We start from the raw sequence: 7,311 nt of genomic DNA, 5'->3' as shown, positions 1-7,311 counted from the left end.
AACCTCTTTCTTTTACTTTTTTCCCTAGAATTATCCCATTTCCCTTGCCACCCTCCCCTCAGTGGCCTTTTGCGGACAATGGAAATAATAGTGAAAGAAACCCATTTTTTTCCCTTCCTTATTCTAATTCAGGACAGTCGCATCTCTCCAAGGTGTTTTACGGCCGCGGTGAGAGAGAGAGAGAGAGAGAGAGAGAGACGAGAGAGAGAGAGAGAGAGAGAGAGAGAGAGAGAGAGAGAGAGAGAGAGAGAGCAGAGAGAGAGAGAGAGAGAGAGAGCAGAAGAAACACCAAGAAGAGAAGAAACAAGAAACAAGAATGATAAAATACTACACAACAAGAATGGAAGAAGGAAGAAATTAAGTACGAAGTAAGAAGACAAAAGGAATAAATGAAGAAAAAAAGATAGAAGCACGATACAAAATATGAAGAAAAGAAAACGTGAAGGTGGTTTGTGGATACACTTTGCTGCCTCAGGTAATCATCCTAGCCACCTGTTAATGAGGGTGACGTCAACTGCACACCTATTTTTACCTGTGTGTTAGCGGAGTGTGGGAAGGAAGGTGATCAGTTATTTATCAGACAGAGAGCGAGACAGACAGGCAGACAGGCTGATAAGAAGACACTCAGACTGATATAGACAGCCAGACAGACAGACTGACAGGAGACACACACACACACACACACACATACACACACACACACACACACACACACACACACACACGAGGAAGCTAAGAAATCTAATTTACCTTGAGCTTAGACAAGACTCTTCTGTCCAAAAAAACTCGTAATCTTGTTTAATGATTTATTATGAAAATTGCTATGGATTCCTGCTAACCACTTTACCTTCGCTTCACCATCACCGTCAGAGAGAGAGAGAGAGAGAGAGAGAGAGAGAGAGAGAGAGAGAGAGAGAGAGAGAGAGAGAGAGAGAGAGAGAGAGAGAGAGAGAGAGAGAGAGAGACGAGAGAGAGATAGAGAGAGAGAGAGAGCAGGGAGAGCAGAGAATTTTAGTGGAGATAGAAAAGAGATGGGAGGCGGACACAAAAAGTAGGAGAGGAGAGAGAGGGAGGGGAGCGAGTGAGGGGCGGGGGGAGTGTGTGGTGGGGCAACAAAGACGTAATAGTGTGTGGTGGACAGTTCAATACCAGGTGGAGGGCAGGTGGGTGGGTGGGTGGACGGGCGGGCGGGGTGGAGGGCAGGGAAAGGGCAAGGGGTGTTAAAGGGTTAAAAAAGCAAGAAGTAAAAAGTAAAAAGTAAAAAAAAAAAAAAAAGAAAAAGAAAACTAAAAAAAAAAATGCATTTGAAATGATAGGTTGTGCAGAGCAATGTGCGTAAGGAGGCTAAGTTGAAAGCTGTCACTGCTAAGACCACAGTCGAACACACCACATCTTGCAATACACAGAAACTATGAATACAAGAACAAAGGACTGGTGCAGGAAACTATTAGGCCCACACGTGCAGGCATGCCCTTCTATAAAACATACAGATCTATAATTATTTACCTGCCTGTTATATAAATTTTTATCTAATATTCTTTAAAAGCTCCCCACTGACTTAGCACTAACTACTTCATTACTGAGTCTCTTCCAGTCATCTACCATTCTAATTGAGAGGCAATTTCTTCCTATCTCCTTTTTTAAATATGACTTAATGAAGCTTGCACGCGTTACTTCTCGTCCCATCCTGTTAACAAACTCCAGGTATCTTGTCTGTAATTATCACTTAATCCACAAAAATACCTCTATATTAAATGCTCTGTTGATATAAGCCTCTTTAACGAACATATATTTCGAAAAAACCCTAATCTTTCGTAAAGGGGAAGGATTTTATGTACAAGTAGGTACAGTCGCGGCCAGAAGTCTTGTAACCAGACGCTCTCACTTTCACTGTGCTTAGCGTGTTCCTTCAGGTCTTATGTCCTCTGAGCTCCTTGGAACCTTTCACTTCTCAGGTTTTGTAAGGTGACAGCTCGGTACAACTTCGGAGGACTTACGGTTGAGACAAAACGGTTAAATTAGTGAAAAGAATACGGTATGTGAACAAACTTTTGGCTGTGACTGTACATCACCTTCTTGCCTCAACAAGTTCCGTGCCCTGCTCACCAACATTCCCCTACACCTGTGTCCCCAGTCCCTGTTCTTTCAACATCCGCTCAGTTACACCTGTCTCTCCCAGTCCCTCTCTCCCTCACTCTTGCCTCCAGTGAATCTTTCCCCTTAAACTCACCCACTTTCATGTACACCCTCCAGCCCTTTTACTTAACCTCATCCACCTAACCCCACCTCCATAACCTGAACAACCTGATCCCGCTCTCTTAAAATCAGTCATTTAAATTCATGCTGTTAACGTCACTCCCTTAATCCCACATACGTAATCTCACCACCCTAACTCAATGCATTAGCCTCAGTCTCCTAGATCCACTTAATCTCAGCTACCTACACCCCACTCCCCTGACCACAGTACCTTAACTCCACCCCATAACCCCACCTCTTAATCTCAGGCCCCTAAACATCCCTCTAGCCACACCCACTTAATCTAAACCCCCCTCAAACCTCATCACCTAACCCCCACCGGCCTGACCTCAACCTGCCAGCCCTTCAGCCACCAACAGTACAGCACTCTCCCCCTTAAGCTATACCCACGAGCCTTTTCTCCTCTGTTCCCAGGAAGTCCCATGCATAATTGAAGGCGACCTAAATGACGTGCAGCAAAGGCACCACAACAGGGAGAGGAACGTAAGCTTCTCAATACCAGGAAAATTACTTCTTTTGTTTTTTCTTATTTCTTGTGAAGTTCTGTTGAGACAAAGAAGGGCACGTTACTGCCAACAGAAACCACGACAGTGTTAATGGAAAGGTGGGAAAAAATTCTATACGACCTGAAAATATAGTAGTCCCCTCAGCCCTTAAAGGAGGAATTTCATTGCCATTGGAAGTTTCTGTAGTGGCACTAGATACCAAGAAAAAATAATGAAAGAAATGAGAAGAAAGTAAATGTTAATAAGTAGGAAATCTTTTTAAATCTACAAAACGTAAGAAATGAATAGTCTTGTTGGCACTTGAAGAAAGAGAATTCATTGTCATAGGAAAAGGAAAATAATTTAAATGAATATGAAAGAAGTAAATATAATCTGTCTCTCAAAGAACAAAATTTCAACATCACCACTTTGAGTGTGTCAGTGGGGCAGGAAGGGTACATGGTAAAACAAGGCCACAAAAAAGTGTTATTAACTCACCGCCGCGCCAACTACACTGGAAATTACACGTTTTATTTTATTTTATTTTTTTCCTTCTTCTTCTGGATGTGGACACAAATTCAAACTGCGAATACGCGATTTATTCTTTTATTCCCTTCAACGTCCAGCGCCGTGCGTGGTGTTAGGCGACAGGAAGGAAAATGTTGTGTTCACTGTCATTTTGCTGTGTTAAAACACGTTTTCTCTGCAAGTCACATGTACGAGTATATATATATATATATATATATATATACGAGGTGTGTCATTAAAGTTCCAGGACTGGTGCCACACAAGTTTTATTTCACATCCAGGCTACAAACTATAGGTTATCTCCTTCGAAGTAATCCCCCTGGCACCGCATGCACTTGTCCATCCTTCTCTGCCAGGCTTGCATGCACTGCTGGAAGGATTCTTGCGGGATGCTCCTCAGCTCCGTCGTCACGGCCTTTTTGATGTCGTCCGCATCATCAAAACGGGTCCCCTTCATGACCTCCTTGAGCTTGGGGAAGAGGAAGAAGTCGCACGGAGCGAGGTCAGGTGAGTAGGGCGGTTGCTCCAGCACGGCGATGTTCTTCTTGGCCAAGAACTCTCTGATGCTCAGGGCATTGTGAGCAGGCGCATTGTCGTGGTGAAGCAGCCACGAGTTGCCCTGCCACAACTCCCGCCTCTTCTCGCGCACTGCACGAAGCAGACGCCGCAGTACTTCTTTGTACACATGTTGGTTGACTGTCTGGCCCTGTGGCAAGAACTCGCAGTGGACGATGCCCCTCACATCGAAGAAAGCGATCAACATGACCTTGAAGCTGGACCTGGACTGCCTTGCTTTCTTCGGCCGTGGCGACGCCGGACTCTTCCATTGAAGGCTCTGGCGTTTGGTCTCCGGGTCGTACTCAAATACCCAGGACTCATCGCCGGTGATGACTCTCCTGAGCAAGTCTGGTTCAGTTTCCAGACGCTCGAGGATGTCCTGACACACCTGCATGCGTCGTCCCTTCTGGTCATCGTTCAGGAGTCTCGGCACCATCTTCGCACAGACTTTCCGCATGCCCAGATCTTCAGTGATAATCTTCCACACGCTGTTGTGGTTCATGCCAAGCTCATCTGCGATCTTTCGAACAGTCAACCGACGATCGTCACGCACCATCTGCTTGACACGCTCAACATTGGCCTCATTCCTGCTCGTTGAGGGTCTTCCACTCCTGGGGTCATCTTCCACGTCCTCCCGGCCCTCTTTGAACCTCTTGCACCACTCAAAAACACGTGAGCGTGACATTGTCTCATCCCCGTACACTTTTTGCAGCATACCCAGTGCTTCTGACGGCGTTTTCCCCAACTGCACCAAAAACTTCAAGTTTGTTCGCTGTTCAGCGCTCATTGTTAAACGACCTGCAACAGAGGACATGATTTTAAAAGCACGTAAGAAAAAGATTAGTGACTGTAGAGGGTTGGGAGCGCAGTTGTATACTCCAGAAGGATTACTTTGAAGGGGAAATATGGTGGTTTGTGGCTTGGGTTTGAAATTCATCTTTTAGGACACCAGTCCTGGAACTTTAATGACACACCTCGTATATATATATATATATATATATATATATATATATATATATATATATATATATATATATATATATATTTTTTTTTTTTTTTTTTTTTTTTTTTTTTATCAGCGACGTTTATTATCAATACGGAAAAGAAAACATTATAGTAAGCATCACCAGAACCACTCAACCAGGCACTTCTTTCTCTAAAAACCGCTTCACTACTGTAAATATTATATATATATATATATATATATATATATATATATATATATATATATATATATATATATATATATATATATATATATATATATATATATATATATATATATATATATATATATATATATATATATATATATATATATATATATATATATATATATATATATATATATATATATATATATATATAATATTTACAGTAGTGAAGCGGTTTTTAGAGAAAGAAGTGCCTGGTTGAGTGCCTGTATACTCGTATATATATATATATATATATATATATATATATATATATATATATATATATATATATATATATATATATATATATATATATATATATATATATATATATATATATATATATATATATATATATATATATATATATATATATATATATATATATATATATCAATGATTTCACTAGTTCATTTGTGAAGTAAAATCACTGGATTTGAATCCAGTGATTTCACCGGGTCTCGTGGCGCCGCATCTTGGGGAAGCTGTACACACATTCACATGGAAGAGGAGAAAGAAACTTGATCACTTCCAGGAGAGAACAAACTCCAGCCGCTTAAAAGGCACGCGAAACAAGACCACTGACGGGGATTTTCCTTCAGCCAATCAGCGTTACGCGTTACAGGCGAGACAAACACTGTAACCAAACCTGAGAAACACACCTGAGGGAGGCAGAGGCTCCACGTTCGGCCTCGCCTGTTGTGTTGCTAATTAATTTTGGGGTTTCCTTTGTATGTGTATGTGTGTGTGTGTGTGTGTGTGTGTGTGTGTGTGTGTGTGTGTGAGAGAGAGAGAGAGAGAGAGAGAGAGAGAGAGAGAGAGAGAGAGAGAGAGAGAGAGAGAGAGAGAGAGAGAGAGAGAGAGAGAGAGAGAGAGGTGGAGGAAGAGATGGAGAAAGAGGTGAAGAAAGAGGTGGGGAAAGAGGAGGAGGAGGAGGAGGAGGAGGAGGAGGAGGAGGAGGAGGAGGAGGAGGAGGAGGAGGAGGAGGAGGAAAAGCTACCATCAACAAACAAAACACAAACAAAATGCCAAGAACACGAACAAAAAGGGCACCAGCAAAAAAATAAGAACAAAACGAAAATATGAAAGGCATGACTCTATCTAGACTACGCTGTGCAGTACTGGTCCCCACATTACAAGAAGGATATAGGCCTATTAGAATCAGTACAAAGCAGAATGACTAAAAGGATACAGGGGATGAGGGGTATTCCTTACGAAGCGAGACTGAAGCTGTTAAATTTACATCCTTTAGAGAGACGCAGGTCAAGAGGGGACCTGATAGAAGTCTTTAAGTGGTATAAGAGTTATAACAAAGACGAAAGCAAAATTCTTAGGATCAGTAACCAGGATAGAATAAGAAATAACGGATTCAAGCTTGAAAAAAATTAGGTTTAAAAAAGAGATAGGAAGGAATTGGTTCTCAAATAGAGTGGTAAATGAATGGAACGGACTCAGTAATCAAGTTGTTAGTGCTGAGTCATTAGAGAGCTTTAAGAGATTAGACATATTTATGGATGGGGATAATAGGTGGAAATAGGTAAGTATATTTCATACAGGGACTGCCACGTGTAGGCCTGATGGCTTCTTGCAGCTTCCCTTATTTCTCATGTTCTTATGTTCTAAACTATAGGCACAAAAATAGCAGAAAAATAAAGAAAAAAGGAAGCACAAATTAACAAACAACTAAAATGAACAGTCAATAAAGAAAAAGGAAAGTACGAGAGACAAGAGAATGAGAGAAGAATATGCAAATAAACACAGGGAGACAAATGACAGAGAGAGAGAGAGAGAGAGAGAGAGAGAGAGAGAGAGAGAGAGAGAGAGAGAGAGAGAGAGAGAGAGAGAGAGAGAGAGAGAGAGAGAGAGAGAGAGAGAGAGAGAGAGAGAGAGAGAGAGAGAGATAAACACATGCCATTATTATCACGTGACGCGGTAGAGGAATACAAAGGAATACAAACGAAGTCCAAACAGCAACAGACCCTGAAGTCCTTACTAAGCTGTTTGGGTAACTATTCTACTCTATTAGTGGGAGAGACACGATAGCACAGGAAAAGGCTCCTCCCCATCCCTCCACGCGATGCTGGCTGGAAAAAGGAATTGGTACCATGATGTATGAAAAGCAACATGGAATTTGAGAGGAAAGTAAGAAAAAGATGTCTCCTTCTACCACATATATTCTACATACAACTCTAATATTTGATTGTGTGGGATACATTTTTACTAGATGACTACAGTGATGGGTGAGCTGCTCTGCAAGGACTCCATTCCTTTTACCATCACTGTGACGG

This window comes from Scylla paramamosain, chromosome 34, assembly GCF_035594125.1.
Source record: "Scylla paramamosain isolate STU-SP2022 chromosome 34, ASM3559412v1, whole genome shotgun sequence".
Classification (NCBI taxonomy): domain Eukaryota; kingdom Metazoa; phylum Arthropoda; class Malacostraca; order Decapoda; family Portunidae; genus Scylla; species Scylla paramamosain.
This window is presented reverse-complemented; position numbering follows the sequence as displayed.